The sequence below is a fragment of the Musca domestica genome, unplaced genomic scaffold, assembly GCF_030504385.1.
Source record: "Musca domestica strain aabys unplaced genomic scaffold, Musca_domestica.polishedcontigs.V.1.1 2, whole genome shotgun sequence".
Lineage (NCBI taxonomy): Eukaryota > Metazoa > Arthropoda > Insecta > Diptera > Muscidae > Musca > Musca domestica.
The window spans coordinates 2,136,511-2,154,023 of NW_026712249.1; the positions used below are offsets into that span (position 1 = coordinate 2,136,511).

General features: G+C 36.1%; 2 long non-coding RNA genes across 2 annotated transcripts; both read right to left on the minus strand.

Annotated features, from left to right (window-relative positions):
- Positions 1-281: 281 nt before the first annotated feature.
- LOC131802149 (uncharacterized) lies at positions 282-1,965 on the minus strand. The gene is made up of 2 exons (XR_009342056.1): positions 1,342-1,965; positions 282-1,273 (listed from the first exon to the last, which is right to left on the minus strand). It is a non-coding gene; the product is annotated as an uncharacterized LOC131802149 (long non-coding RNA).
- An 8,905-nt stretch (positions 1,966-10,870) lies between these two features.
- On the minus strand, positions 10,871-12,921 carry LOC131802150 (uncharacterized). Its single transcript, XR_009342057.1, has 2 exons — positions 11,121-12,921; positions 10,871-11,052 (listed from the first exon to the last, which is right to left on the minus strand). It is a non-coding gene; the product is annotated as an uncharacterized LOC131802150 (long non-coding RNA).
- Positions 12,922-17,513: the final 4,592 nt, after the last annotated feature.

Here is a 17,513-nt window from a genome sequence, read left to right on the forward strand (position 1 = left end):
AGACTCCCAGGGCTAGGGATCTCAACCCGCCAATCGAATCCAACACACTAACATTGAAAGGGGACTTTACTACAATTGCTCTACTCTACGATATACAAAATAGGAGTCATCATACAGGGATCTCGGCGGATCGATCCCACACTCGCCCACCCTACCTGGATCCAGTATTTCCATTTCTTGCGTTTCTCTGAATCCCCTTGAACCACACGCTTCGAATCACACACTTACTTCATACCACCTTCCCCCCAAGCTATACAAACTTAGCAACACATATTAGTATCTACTGTTTACAAAAGAATCATTTTTAATTTTATTAAAAAAAATAAGTTAGCTTTAAATATTTTCTTAATTTTTTTCTCTACTATTTTTTTTCTTACATTAAAATTGACAAACTGTATGGTATAAAAAAAAACAAATTAAGAATAATACCGGGCTTTCTTAAATCTATGGCTTTAATTACTCGGTAGAAACCAATATATTATCCTTTGCCTTGCTTTTCCCGCGCAATATTCCGCGTCTATACGAAATTACTAGCCACCTAAAAGAGCTCTCTTAACCGGCCTAATTGCCGCTAAAATTCCACGGCCTAAACTATCAGATCGAATCACAAGGACTCAAGATAATTTTACTGTAACACCTCCTAGCCTTTGAAAATAAACGCGGTATTTTTCCCTTACAAACTGATTATTACTTAAATCCTAAGAACTATAACCTATCTTATTACTAAATCTTTATACTGAATATTATATTTTTTTTTTCTCGAAATTTATGATTATTAACTCTTTTTTTTTTCTTTTCTTTTAGTTCCAAAAAAGGAGACAGCAAATTTTATGGACGTCACATATATATAAATATATATATCAAGGACAACACAACGGTAAGACACCTTTTACCTGAGCAGTGATTTATAACGTTATTGATTAATTCTTCTTATCTCTCCTTCCAGTTTACGCTTCTTTCCGGAGGAAACAGATTTTGAACGCCAGGCAAACCCTCAAATGAAGCTGGACTTGTTGACTGGTCCTTTTACAATGCCGGCGTTCTGGGCGGGATCAATAACCGGCACAGCAAAAAGCTCAAAGTTGCAGCTGGCCAGTTTACAATTCAAATCTCCACACCCTCAATGTAACTTTTTTGGCTTTTTTTTCCTGTGGACAACTTGCCACTACCTTGCGTTACCAAAAAGAAAAGGCAATTTCCCGCCGTTGTGCTGACCAAAACCGGACAATTTTCGGTGCTTCCAAAAAAGGCTTGATACACCACCGGAATATTCCTGTTGGAGCAACACACATCACATATAACAACACAATACTCAACAAACCACTGTTACAAACTACTTACACAATAAAAAAAAATCGCAACACACAAATTAAATTTTTCCACTTCTTCACTGCTCTCTAGCTAAGTTTCACCGGTAACGTCTTATTCTCAACTTTGGCTTTTCTTATGCTCGCAGCCTTTTATACCCCTCTTCTCAGTGAATCCCGCCAGACGCTCATTTTCCACGAAACACCATTTTCCTGAACCATTTTCAATTTTCATTCCTTTTTCTTTTCAACTGTCAATAGCCATTTTTTTTTTTTATTGTGAATTCTCATTTCACCTCACCCCTGAGTCTCTCATTTAAAAATCAACGGCTGTCTAACTATTCGCCCAACCCTTTTCACTTACGTTACCAACTCGCCAATTACCCCAAACAACGCCAATTTCCTTTAACCTTATACGGCAGCGAGACATCAGCAAAAACATTTTAATTATTTCTCTCGAAATCTTTTGTTTTTCTATTCTTCTGATATTTCTTAAATTTTTATTTCAACGTGCCGCTTTTTTTTTTCATAATCATTCATTCAAATTGTGTCTAAACAAAATTTTTATCATATTTATAGTAGGTTCCCACCTACTCAGCAATCATAGGGCTGCCTAGTCACTTCTTAGCCTGAGTCACCCTGTCATTTACTACCTTTATAATACTCTTTTACTCAACCCTGTTCGAGCCTAATTTCGTACGTAGCGAACCCTAACAAACCATTTCCGGCATTTTGATCCCATCGCCACCCGGACTACACACCCCGCAGAAATTACAAGCAAATTGAAATCTCGAAGCATCCTCACCATCCTCACTAAAAACCCAGGAAAACTGAGCAAATCCATTTGAGGACCAATTATGGGATGCACTACCAACAGAATTGGGATAATTTCTGCGGTGGTTGTGGACAGGTTTTGCCAAAAAACACGGCCCCATATATTTGTTGCCTTTTTGCGCCGCATGTGAACGGCCTGCAACAAAACTTCAACTTCGGCCAGAAAATCGAGGACGGAGGTGATGTGCACGGCCGCATTACTCATTTACGTGGGGACATCCCACTCCCTGAAGGTCTCATGCCGGGCATAAGCTCCGAACAGCAGGCTGGTCAAAGCCCTCCCCCTCATGCTGGTAAATATCCCCCATCGAAATAGAACCACATAAATTAATTTATTTTTCTAATCTGTCCATCAGATCTGTGAAACATGTCTTGCTGGTTCGCCTGATAATTCTCGATCCGACACCCTGAAAATATCGTGTCACTACCAAACATCGATCGAGTTCCGAGTCCGGGAAACTCGCTGGTAATTCCCCTATAACAGGTCAACATTTGGGAAGATCAAAAACGCTCATAAATTTTACAATACGCATTCGGTTATTTATAAAATCCCGCATTCAGTATTTCTACTAAGACAAGCTCAGAGGAACGGATGGGATTTATCGACCCACTCCTTTGGGACCTTCACTACAAAAAGGTAAACATCCGGAACAACCCAATAATTCTATCAACCCAAGACCTTGTGTGGAGTTGGAATATATTTGTCCTCTCCGGCGGATCTACACTGGTAATACCCACCAGCTCTCAATGAAAAATTCTCCGATTCCATCAAAATTTCACACATTCTTCTTGGTTATGGATATAATCTTCAAAGTTGGAATCTATACGTACTTTGATACACAAATAATTTGATCAAATTATTGAAATCATGGTACAATAAAAAGGTAAGGTAGAGCTAAAAGCTGATTACAATTTTTTTTTCCAAGTGTGCCCGACTTCTGTCATTATTGTGTATTATTTGTTTTGAAAATAAAAAAAAATATTTTCAAGGTCAATGTTTGGAAAAACGAACACTGCGTGGCCGGCGTTCAAAATATTACCCTGTTTTGTCCTGGAATTGAAGGATTAAACAGTTTTGATCACATTTTTTGAAAAAAAATCCGTGCGTTCAATAACGCATTCAAAAAATAACAATTATCAAAACATTTTGTCGCATACAATTTTGAAGTATTTTGACAGAAAGCGGGCATAGCCCTAGCAATGTATTGCGGTACTTTTTCGTTTGTTTTGAACATTTAATAACTTTCATTCCTTAATAGGTGGTGAAACATTTTGCATGCGGAAATATTTGTGCCTATGCCTGTCTTGTCGTCGTGGTTGCCGAAGAACGGATTTTGTATGCGGTATATGCTGATGTGATTGATAGGTAAACAAATACCATAATCGTGGTGTCTACGTGATTGTCTGGTAGAATGTAGTTTTATGTATGTTCGCTTTTTATGTATGGGAATCTTTCATTAATTTATGCCGGAATAAACCAGATTGTGCTATTTTTATCGCCACCGGGGGTGTTTAAGTACATTTTTTTTAAATTTATATGTCGCGTAGAATATTTTGTAAAAGAAATTAGACAGCTGTGATAAACGCGAAACTAGAGTCTGATTAACTTGAATTACCCAATTAGGGGAACAGATCAGCTGATATTTTTGAACCTTAATACGAATGAATTCAGTACGAAGGTGATTTTACTATCGTATTTAGTTTCCTCAGACACATTTTCTATGTTTTGTTTTGATTCATTCGATTTTGAATTAAACCATAACCATGATAAATGTGATATAGAATTGGTAACAAATGTGAAATAGTTTTTGAGAGTTATTTTAGAATTCTTTTTATAAAAATTGAATTGGGAAAGGGGATTGAAAAGACTTTCTTTTCCACTTATCTTTTAAGATCTTTTGCATGACAGATTCCAATCGCCTTTCCATTTAGATCTTCGAGAGAATACATATTATTTCCTATGGGCTTTACTATACGACACTTCGTAAATTTCCGGGCAAACTTAGCATTAAAATTTTTCCCAAAATCGCTAAGAACATAGTTTCTTTTATATACCTCTTGACCCGGAGAGAAAATAATCGTACGAGCCCTTGCGTTATACCTTTTTGCGCTTTGTTGATAAGCCTGATGCATATTCTGTCTAATTTTATTTCGGATTAGTTCCATCTTGTCGTTACGATCTAAATGTATAATTTCATGGTCCGCCAATGAGTGGAGCTTCCGAGCTAATTTATAATCTGAACCATGGGTGTACATACTATGACCAAACAGCGCGAAAAATGGCGTTACACCAGTTGCAGTATGAATCGATGTTCTTAAGGCGCACTCTATGTCTGTTAGATACAGGTCCCAATCTCTGTGGTCATTTTCTAGATATGCCCTAATCGCCGCCAATACTGATTGATTGACTCTCTCAGATGCATTAGACTGCGGAGCATATGGAGCTGTTTGGATATGATTGATTCCATATGTTTCAATCATGTCTTTGAAAGTTTTAGATACGAACTGTGCCCCATTGTCGGAATGTATCGTCTCGGGTACGCCAAACTTACGAAATATATCCTCAACCATAAATTTTACCACATTGGAAGCTGTTGCCTCTTTCATTGCCTTAAGAAATGTAAATTTGCTAAAGTGGTCCACCACTATAAATATAAAGGCGTTGCCACTTTTAGACCGGGGGTATTTCCCGAGGAAGTCAACGTAGAGTTTCTGGAAGGGAAGATTTGTCACGACTTCATTTCCGATCTGAGGCTGAGTATTTTCATTGGTAGGCTTTGTCTCTTTGCAAACAGTACATTTAGACACATATTGCCTAACCTGGGATACCATTAGAGGCCAGTAATATTTTTCTCTTAAACGAAAAATGGTTTTTGATATGCCTCCGTGAGCTGACGTAGTTTTATCATGGGCTTGCTCTATTAAAGAATGGGTCAAAGACTCTGGGACCCACAATTTCCACTGAAACTCTTGTGTTTCTGGGTTATAGGACTTGTGATCTCTTTTAAATACCATATTGTCGACAATCTTTAGATCGGGGAGATTCTCCTTTTTATTTGCTATAATTTCTCTAAGCTGTTTGTACGAATCACTTTCAAACTCGGTGGTCTCGAATTCAAAAACCCGATTCATGTCTATTTCGTCGGCATTGGGTAGGCGGGATAGCATATCGGCGACAACATTTTCCTTTCCTTTTCGGTGCTCGATTTTGAAGTTAAATCCCTGAAGTTGCAATGACCAGCGAGCTAAACGACCACTGAGGTCCTTTAGACTCATCAGCCATTGTAAACTAGCGTGATCTGTTATCACGGTGAATTCCATTAGCTCCACGTAAGGACGGAAAGTTTTGATAGCCATCACCGCCGCCAAGCATTCCTTCTCTGTCACGCTATAATTTCTCTGACACTTATTGAGTTTTTTCGAATAGAAAGCGATCGGATGCTCATGTCCTTCGGCATTCAGCTGAAATAGAACAGCGCCGATGCCATATTCCGAAGCATCACATTGAATAAAAAAGGGTTTGGAAAAATCTGCGTGGCGTAACACCGGTGCGGAAGTTAAGGCCCTCTTTAAGTTTTCAAATGCCTCCTTTGCCTTTTCCGTAATTACGAATTTGGGCGATTTCTTCAGGGTATCAGTAAGGGGAGCTGAAAGTGACGCGAAGTCTTTAATAAATCTTCGGTACCATCCTGCTGTACCCAGAAAACTTCTCACTTCCCTAGCACTTTTGGGAATGCTAATTTTTCGAATTGCTTCTACTTTTTCGGGGTCAGTACGCAACATGCCTTCTCCAATAATAAATCCCAAATATCTCAACTGACGAAAACAAAATTTTGACTTGGTTAACCCGATTGTTAAACTCGCTCGGTCAAGGCAATCGGCTACTTCATTCAATAGACGAAGATGCTCGTCGAAATCACTTGAAATAATCAACAGGTCGTCCAGGTACACAAAGACATTCTCCTTGAGTCGTTGGGGAATGACTTTGTCCATCAGTCGACATAACCTTTGTGCAGCATTACACAATCCAAACGGCATCACACGGAATTGATACAATGGACGACCTGGGACCGTAAAAGCGGTGTACGGCTTGCTTTCTTCGTCTAATTCGATTTGCCAGAACGCATATTTAAGATCCACACTGCTAATGTAATGAGTTTCATCAATGCGACTTAGTATTCCTTCAATGTTTTGCAGGGGGTATGCGTCCTTGACCGTGAGCTTATTTAACTTTCGAGCATCCAGACAGAAACGATTTTTTCCGGGCTTTCGTACGATAGTTGTACGATTGCTCCAAGGGCTTTCACTTTCCTCAATAACATTAAGTGCTAACATATTATCGACTTCTTGGTACGTGATAGCTTGAACCGCTGGAGACATTGGATAGTGGCGGTCTTTAACCGGTTCCGCACCTTCCACGAGCTTAATCGAATGCTTTTCTAAACTAGTACAACCTAGCCCATTTTGTTCAAAGGTCTTGAATTTTTTTACTATGCATTTTAATCGATTCTCTTGATCATTTGTTAACTCGTGAGGGTTGAGTTTGTAGTCGGGACCCGTATCAGTCATATCCCTGAAAACTTTTTCTATATTAATTTCAGCAGTTCCTATCACATCAGGGGCTAATTCGAATGTTCGCCAGAAGTCTATTCCAAGATATAGTTCTTGTTCCAATTGAGGACATAGATACAGTGTCATAAATTTTTCCTGCTCTTGGTATTTTATGATGGCTTTAATTTTCCCTAAAACATTATACTGTGTACCTCCGGCGGTGGTTACCCTGCTGGACATTGGTATAATTGGAATGCCAAGTTCTTCTATTATCTCTCGGCAATTTTTCCCTAACATAGTAACCGAAGCGCCGGTGTCTAGGAGCCCATTCATGATTTTTCCTTGCATACTGATTTCCGAGAAAACTCTGGGATCTGAGGCAATACCAGTCACTCTCGAAATAGTTTCTATCAAATATCTTCGCTGCTCACGCCACTTCTTGGATTTTTGTCTCAATTCAATAATTTTTTTCGGGATTACAGTAAACTCTGAGTTAAAAATTCTCTCCTTGACCTTAGCATAATTTCTTTGGCGATTTTCTAATGGAATGTAATGCCTCTGACCTGCAGAAAAAATTTTCGATTCTACACTACTCTTATCTCTAAATATATTATCGTTGTTTTTTATTAAAATTCGGACGTTTTTGGGTGCTAATTCTTCCGATTCACAGGGTTCTCTGACGGGTGTGTTTCCCCTGTCACTTCCACACCCCTTCGGGAGTTTCCCTGTTGACAGACAGGACACTTTGGGGTTACTGTGTCCGGCTTCCCACACCTATAGCAGAACAATTTCCGGACTTCTACTGGACAGTCCATAAAAACATGCCCCTTTTCTCGACAGTTCCAGCAGATAATTGGAACTCTAATGTGGCTTTGTATCCGGATAGCTGACAGCTCTTCACCAATATTCTCCTCCGGTACTTCTACATGCTTTTCATAAATTTCATCATATATTTCATTTACTTGGCGGATAGGTCGCTGGGGGAACGTTACAGCTCTATTTTCGCGCCTAGGGAAATTTCTCTCAGCTTCAATACATTCTATTCGTAGCTGTTCAACCGACGAAATGGTCATCTGATATACATGTCGTTTTATATCTTCACGTATATTTCCCCTTAGGATCTTAATCATTTCGTACTCGTAAATAGGTTGAAGTAATCTAGATCGCAAAATTCCCATCTCGTGAAAATAACTATTGATGCTTTCATTTGGCCTTTGTTTCCTTTCTAACAAATCCCTGAGTATGTCGAATTTGGATTGTGGGGTTTGATACTGGCTTATCAGCGCTTCTTTAAGACCCATCCAATCGGTGTAAACATTACTTTGTCTATGCAGCCAATACCATTCTCTGGCTTGACCAGAAACCAGAAAGGCGAAATCCCTCAACACTTCAGACCATGGAATATTATATTGAGCCTGCATGATCTCTAACCGCTTAATAAAATCCATAACTCTTAAGCCTTTCGGGTCACCACTGAAATTTAAACCAAGTTTATCAACTCGTATTCCTAGTGGTTCCACTCTAAACGTATTCGTTATCGGGCCAGTAAATTGATCTGATAATGGAGTTTGACTAGCACTCGGAAATTGGATAATTGGTGGCATATTCCTATTTACTGCGTCATTATTATTGTTTGACGTCGGATTAGCATTACTATTTGTAATAGAATTAGAGGCTACCGTAGCCGTTGGGGGTACAATTAATTGTTTACGCACAGTGTCGGATAGTTCTCTCATGCCTTTTGATAAAGAATCTATCATTTTCTTCACATCAGATATTTCTGTTTCGACCATTTTTTTAACTTTATCTTCCAATGACTTCTGGACAGACGCTGCTTCATCTTGTACTAGTCCATGTAAGTCGGAAGTAGTTGGACCATTATTATTCAAATTATCACTCACTGTTGGCACATGATTGGTGTTCTGATCTCTTCGCATTATCGTGTCTGCTAGATCGATAAATTGCAAAGCACTCATGTTCCTATCCTCATTCGCCATTTCGTCCGACCCTATTCGTCTTTGCTTACTCTGCTCTGGAAAATAAGTCGATCGGTTTAGGTCAAAATTTTCGGGTCTGTCTCTCTTATTTCTTTTACTATTGCGGGTATTGTAGATCATGACCTATACCCAAAATTTATCTTCTCATTTGTTATCAATTGAATCTCGGACGAAACCTTTTCTTGTAAGTAAGTTTTAAATTCAGTTAACCTTTTTTTTTTAAATATGAAACATTTGCAACACAAATACTTTTTATAAATACATTCAATTACAATTACACATACAAATTTTCAAATTTGATAATTACAACATAGATCTACGGGGGAAGTGTAATTTTCAGAAGCAGTGTGTGTGTGGTTTTTTTTTATTTATTTATTTTTTTATTATTATTATTATTTTTTTTTTTTTTTTTTTTTTTTTTTTTTAATAATAATTTTAGTGCCCTTTATGAGGTGTATGACTTTTCCCTTAGACATTCTTATACTTCTCATAAATTATAGTGCTTTGTTAACTTCGGACCCATGACATATCTATTACATTTCATAAATGAAAGCTCAGGGTTTTTATATGCAATACTAAGATTTTTGCATCTCTCAGATCAAAATCGCTATTGCTGCTACTCGATGTACTTATTCCTGTCTATAATTTATTTGGGTTATTTCACAAAAACAAATTTTAACAGTAGGATTCTCAATACAAATTGTTTTATTCCAGCTCGGAATTACAAGCTATTGATTACACCCTACTTAGAACAGTGGAGAAAACGTTCCCATAATATATTTGATATAGTAATATCGCACTTCGTAACCCATCTCTCTAAAGTTCGGATGCATACTAATATCACAGAATATTATTTGTCAAAAACATTTTCTTTTGTCTATTTAAAATCTACTAGCATTCTATGGCTGTGTGCGTCGATGTTACTGCACAGAGTTACTAACCTAATATCACAGTTTAACACGGCCATGTTTGAGTCGCCATTTTTTTACAGTGGTATCAGGTACAATAAAGCTTTTTTTAGAATATTGGGCGCCATCTCTGTTATGTGTGCATTTGCTCGGCATACGATTAGGCCATCCGACTGTCACAGAGACTCCCAGGGCTAGGGATCTCAACCCGCCAATCGAATCCAACACACTAACATTGAAAGGGGACTTTACTACAATTGCTCTACTCTACGATATACAAAATAGGAGTCATCATACAGGGATCTCGGCGGATCGATCCCACACTCGCCCACCCTACCTGGATCCAGTATTTCCATTTCTTGCGTTTCTCTGAATCCCCTTGAACCACACGCTTCGAATCACACACTTACTTCATACCACCTTCCCCCCAAGCTATACAAACTTAGCAACACATATTAGTATCTACTGTTTACAAAAGAATCATTTTTAATTTTATTAAAAAAAATAAGTTAGCTTTAAATATTTTCTTAATTTTTTTCTCTACTATTTTTTTTCTTACATTAAAATTGACAAACTGTATGGTATAAAAAAAAACAAATTAAGAATAATACCGGGCTTTCTTAAATCTATGGCTTTAATTACTCGGTAGAAACCAATATATTATCCTTTGCCTTGCTTTTCCCGCGCAATATTCCGCGTCTATACGAAATTACTAGCCACCTAAAAGAGCTCTCTTAACCGGCCTAATTGCCGCTAAAATTCCACGGCCTAAACTATCAGATCGAATCACAAGGACTCAAGATAATTTTACTGTAACACCTCCTAGCCTTTGAAAATAAACGCGGTATTTTTCCCTTACAAACTGATTATTACTTAAATCCTAAGAACTATAACCTATCTTATTACTAAATCTTTATACTGAATATTATATTTTTTTTTTCTCGAAATTTATGATTATTAACTCTTTTTTTTTTCTTTTCTTTTAGTTCCAAAAAAGGAGACAGCAAATTTTATGGACGTCACATATATATAAATATATATATCAAGGACAACACAACGGTAAGACACCTTTTACCTGAGCAGTGATTTATAACGTTATTGATTAATTCTTCTTATCTCTCCTTCCAGTTTACGCTTCTTTCCGGAGGAAACAGATTTTGAACGCCAGGCAAACCCTCAAATGAAGCTGGACTTGTTGACTGGTCCTTTTACAATGCCGGCGTTCTGGGCGGGATCAATAACCGGCACAGCAAAAAGCTCAAAGTTGCAGCTGGCCAGTTTACAATTCAAATCTCCACACCCTCAATGTAACTTTTTTGGCTTTTTTTTCCTGTGGACAACTTGCCACTACCTTGCGTTACCAAAAAGAAAAGGCAATTTCCCGCCGTTGTGCTGACCAAAACCGGACAATTTTCGGTGCTTCCAAAAAAGGCTTGATACACCACCGGAATATTCCTGTTGGAGCAACACACATCACATATAACAACACAATACTCAACAAACCACTGTTACAAACTACTTACACAATAAAAAAAAATCGCAACACACAAATTAAATTTTTCCACTTCTTCACTGCTCTCTAGCTAAGTTTCACCGGTAACGTCTTATTCTCAACTTTGGCTTTTCTTATGCTCGCAGCCTTTTATACCCCTCTTCTCAGTGAATCCCGCCAGACGCTCATTTTCCACGAAACACCATTTTCCTGAACCATTTTCAATTTTCATTCCTTTTTCTTTTCAACTGTCAATAGCCATTTTTTTTTTTTTATTGTGAATTCTCATTTCACCTCACCCCTGAGTCTCTCATTTAAAAATCAACGGCTGTCTAACTATTCGCCCAACCCTTTTCACTTACGTCACCAACTCGCCAATTACCCCAAACAACGCCAATTTCCTTTAACCTTATACGGCAGCGAGACATCAGCAAAAACATTTTAATTATTTCTCTCGAAATCTTTTGTTTTTCTATTCTTCTGATATTTCTTAAATTTTTATTTCAACGTGCCGCTTTTTTTTTTCATAATCATTCATTCAAATTGTGTCTAAACAAAATTTTTATCATATTTATAGTAGGTTCCCACCTACTCAGCAATCATAGGGCTGCCTAGTCACTTCTTAGCCTGAGTCACCCTGTCATTTACTACCTTTATAATACTCTTTTACTCAACCCTGTTCGAGCCTAATTTCGTACGTAGCGAACCCTAACAAACCATTTCCGGCATTTTGATCCCATCGCCACCCGGACTACACACCCCGCAGAAATTACAAGCAAATTGAAATCTCGAAGCATCCTCACCATCCTCACTAAAAACCCAGGAAAACTGAGCAAATCCATTTGAGGACCAATTATGGGATGCACTACCAACAGAATTGGGATAATTTCTGCGGTGGTTGTGGACAGGTTTTGCCAAAAAACACGGCCCCATATATTTGTTGCCTTTTTGCGCCGCATGTGAACGGCCTGCAACAAGTTTTCTGAGTTTACATATTTCTGTATTTTTTACAGGTCTACTTAATAACAAACGTACGTCTGCTACACGATGCGACTACCTGCATTCTTCTACCATAGTTTTGAAGTTTGTTTTTGTTGCAGCGAATTCAAATTTCATTGACAAATTACTTGCACTTCCATGGCGAGGAGTTGATTGTCGTCTTTGCTTCAAGCGCGTTGGGAACAAAAATGAAAAACGTCCTAACGAAACGAATATGAAGGCCACAAAGGAACACCCGATAAAAAATAAACAGAAAGCAGACTCGGGGTACTCTGTTGTTTACGAATGAGACATGAGAAAATTGAACATCTTCACTAAAGAGCGCGGAACTAGCTGCTACTATCGTTTGCCGAACTCGACTATGGACTTGGGTGGAAACCGAGTACTCGACTATTCATAGTCGTGTCGTTTAAGTGGCCTGGAGACGCTCAAATTTGTTGGTCAAGCAGCTTATATGTGTGTGTCCATGTGAGTCTAATCGGCTTTCGTCGGCTACACACATTTGTTGTCGGCTCTGCTTGATGGAAAATCAAAATATTTTGATATTTTTATTTGCGCAAATCTATTTGAACGTCTCCATTACTGTTTGTCAAGCAAAATGCCATTTGTGTTGTAACGTTGAGGAGTAAACATGAATAGTAAGTGCGCGGACGAAAAAAACATTACAATAAAATTTATTGAAATGTACCAATGCCTTGATGCATTGTGGAATGTGCGGACAGACGCGTACAGTAATAGGGATGAGAAGAAAAAACAATATAATATACTCCTTGATTTTTATAAGGAACAGTACCCCGATGGTACTGTTGAAGATGTTAAAAAAAAATAAATATATTAAAAATAAATATCCTCAAAAAATTTCGGTGGTCATCAATACTACTCATTCGCAGCTCATGTGTAAATCTTTTGCGCTGTTCATACCTTTTTCTTTTTCATTTCCAATTTTTTTTTTAACAACTGCTTTCACGAGAATCCCCTCATCTTCCGACGACGACATGACTGCACTCAACGAAAATAATTACAAAATGAATGTTTGACAAACTTGTTTGTACACACTAATACATACGCACTTGCTTGATGAAAAATTTTGAGCGTCTCCAGGCCACTTTATGCGGCGTTTCCACTACACTTGATTCGCTCTCTATTCGTTGTTTGACCCATAAATTCGAAAAAACTACTTAATTCTTCACACAAAATTTCCTGAGCGAACACTCATATTTGTATATTGTTCAAATCAAATCACTCTCAGAACAACGAAAAATATGTCCCATCCCTAACAAATGAGAGCATTTATCGAAAAAATAAATTATGAAATTATGAAACATTAAAACTAGAAAAAATTAATGAAATTTCAAAAAAAAATTGAGAAGACTGAAAATTATGTATTAAACTACAATGTTGAATGGCGTATGTACACTCAAACGAAAGTACATTTTGTTTTCTCTCTCATTTGAGGTACGCATTTGTCCACGAGTTGAAATTTTCACAGAAAACTGCCAACAAAAGAGGCAATATTTTCAAAAAGTTAGTATCGGCAGAAAAAAATTTTGACAAGTCTCTCCAGCAGAATTTAAAAATAGAAAAATACAAAAATATGTTCAAAATGTCAATATTTACACAAAAAGTTGAAAACATGAATGAAAATTGTAAAATTAATGTTATAATTATTCTTTGGAAGAAAAACAATAATTTCATCTATTCATATTAGTGAGAATTTCATTTATTTTTGTATAAATTCCCATTCAAATCAACAAATAAAATTTGTGAAAAAAAGGAATTATTTTACTATGAATTACGAATCGTGCCGTATGAACGGGTTAATTAGTGTCCCTAATTCTGAGAGCGAACAACGTCATTGAAAGTGTAATGAGAACATAGCATTAGGGATAGGTAAGCAGTGTTGCCAACATTTTGAGAGCTAAAAGCGTAATTAAAAACCAGAAAAGCGTAAATGGCGTAAACATTTTCCTTAAAAAAGCGTAAAAAGCGCTATGTATTTTTTTCTAACCAAAATTGTCAATAAAAAACCTTTTTTTAAACTAAATACTGTTTTATTCAAAAATTTAGATAGTATCTTATATAAACATTTCATGTATATAAGCGCATACATATTTTTAAACAAGTAAAAAAGCAATAAGTTCGGCCGGGCCGAATTTGAATACCATCCACCATTTAAAACGAATTAGGAAATTTACAAAAAAAAAAAAAAAATCCATTAAAAATTCTGTTAAAATCTACAAAAATACCCAATATCGGAAGATGCCGATATATTGAGGATATACGATATTGTGGACCTTACCGACAATTCTATTTCAGGGGGTAAAGTACTCACAAAGAACTCCTTGTGTAGAATTGCAGACAATTCCATTGAAAAATGTGTCTTAAATCAACAACAACATATAAGTTAACACACAATAAGTTGTTAATCCAATAAAGTATAGTTTCTTTTATTAATAATTATTCCAAAGCAATCAATTCTCATGAATCTGCATTGCAGACGTTAGTCTGCTCCAAATATTTTCCCAACATCAAATTCCGATTAATTTTAATGAACCCAAAAAATGCATTTCCGGTAGTTGACTTCGTCAACCCATGCAATGCTTTACGCGTGTAGACGAAATTAATAAGAATTGTTTTTGGTAACAGCAACTAAATTTTAAACAACAGAGTGGCATGATTTCATGGAAAATAATTTTGTTAAATAGGCAAATTAATTTTAAAATTTAATTCCTACTCGAATATTGTAATGTAGTTTTTAAGACACTCTTTGATCAGCAGCCAACCAATAAAGTTGATTTTAATAAATAGAAAAATCGTGGTTTTAATAATAAAAGCAGCAGTAAGTTCAATTTCGATTATTGCAACTTACAGGATCAAAAGTAGTCCGCGATCCTTTTTGATAAAGTGACGCGTAATAAAAGACAGCGGTAAGTGCAACTTACAGGATAACATTAAATCGCGAGCCCTTTTTGACAAAGTGTCGCGCAAGGATCACGTTGATCCAAATTTTTTTTTTGATACCTTATCACGTAAGGATATAACTTATATAAATATTTCATGTATTTAAGTGCAAACATATTTTTAAAAAAATATGATATATTAGGAACATTTTACATGTGGTTAAAAATTGCAGACATATACATTTTTACAAACAATTATGTTCACCCATAAAACCCATAGCTTCAAATTCAGTTGAAGTTTTGTATACTCGTTTTTTACGTTTTTTTTTTTCTCGTTCATTTCACTTTTCCTTCAATTGGTTTATAATACACAAAATTCTTCGTTTTATTATAGTTTATTAAAAAAGAGTAAACAAAAGAACTTCAATGACAGGAATGACATGTAAAGAATTTGCAGTAAAGAACTTGCGACAAGTAGATGTCATACTAGCAAAATATTCGAATGTATAAACATTGTCATATTTAAAAACCTAAAACGCGCTAAAAGCACCAACAGAAAAGATGAAAAGCGTACGTACAGTGCTTTTTTTTCGTTTCGCGCTATGCCCACTATTTTGGCGTTTTAGAGGGTCTAAAAAACACCATAAATAGCGCGAAAAGCACTAAGTTGGCATCGCTGAAGGTAAGTCAACTTCCTATTAAGCGAATTATCGACTTTGAGCACTCAAAGTTCTGAAGCTCGAACTTGATTATGTGGCGTTTCCACTGCACTTGATTCGCTCTCTATTTGTTGTTTGACCCTTAACTATGAAAAAACTACGTAATTCTTCACACAAAATTTCCTGAGCGAACACTCATATTTGTACATTGTTCAAATCAAATCACTCTCAGAACAACGAAAAAATGTGTCCCATCCCTAACAAATGAAAGCATTTATCGAAAAAATAAATTATGACATTTAAAAATTGAAAATAGAAAAATTTAATGAAATTTTGATAATTTTTGGGAAGACTGAAAATTTGAATGAAAACTACAATGTTGAATAGCGTATGTACATTCAAACGAAAGTAAATTTTGTTTTCTCTCTCATCCGAGGTACGCATTTTGTCCACGAGTTGAAATTTCCACAGGAAACTGGAAACAAAAGATGCAATATTTTCAAAATGTTTGTATCGGCAGAAAAGATATTTGACAACAAACAAAATTTTTGAAAAAATGAATTATTTTACTATGAATTACGAATCGTGCCGTATGAACGGGTTAATTCGTGTACCTAATTCTGAGAGCGAACAACGTTGTTCGGTTTTCAATGGAAACATGCTATTATGAACTTGGGTGAAAGCCGAGTACTCGACCTATGCTATATTCTCATTGCAATTTCAATCACGTTGTTCGCTCTCAAAATTAGGTACACGAATTAACCCGTTCATACGGCACGACCCACAATTCATAGTAAAGTTATCCCTTTTTTCAATTTTTTTGTTTGTTGATTTTTATAGGCATTTTTAAGAAAGTACATGAAACCATGGCACACTTAGAAAAAAAAATGTAATCAGATGGTAGCTCTACCTTACCTTTTTATTGCATCACGCATGAAACTAGCATTAATAATAATAGAAGAAATTATTGTTTTTCCTCCAAAGATTTATTTTATCTTTCATTTAACATTTTTCATTCATGAATGATTTAAGAAATTGTCTTATTGGACTTTTAGGTCTGTCATTTAGGTTATTCATGTTTTGATCTTTTTGTATAAATGTTGTCATTACAAGTGTGCCCGACTTCTTATTATTGTTTTGAAAAATGAAAAAAAATCTTCAAGGCTTTCATTCATTTTCGCGCTATTTAACTCAATTGAAAATGAGGAATTATACGAAAAAAAGAAACAATTTGTTGCTTATACTTTTGAGTGAGTCTGACAGGAAGCGGGCATATCCTCAGGGTTGTATTTCTGTAGTTTTACGAAGCTGTTCTATCTCGTTATTGTACCATGATTTTATCGATGGTAGAAGAATACAGGTAGATGCATTAACGCTTTGGAACATTGATATGTCAAAATTAAGTAGATTTGCATTGCTATCATATGCATTTTTCAAACATTTTTACAAATTTGAATAATTTTTCATTGTCCTAGCAGCTTGTCGATGCGACTATCTGTATTCTTCTACCATGGGGTTCATCCAATAAATACATACAGAAAATCGGCAGAAGTTGGGGACACTTTCATAAAACAAATTAATCAGGTGGTAGCTCTAACCTAAAAAAATTTAAAACTGACAGGACACGCTTATATTTTAAGTATACTGTTTGTAAAAAAATTTTATTAATTTTAAATTTTATAAAGTGTACCAAATAATTACATTGTGAAAAATAATAATTCAAATTTAAATGAGTTCACACTTGCTCTGTTCTAGAAACGCAAGAATGTAAAATTTTTTACTACGATAACCATAGCAAGTGTGAAATAACTTAAATTATTATACTTTTTACAATGTAATTATTTGGTAAATTTGACTTATTTGGGT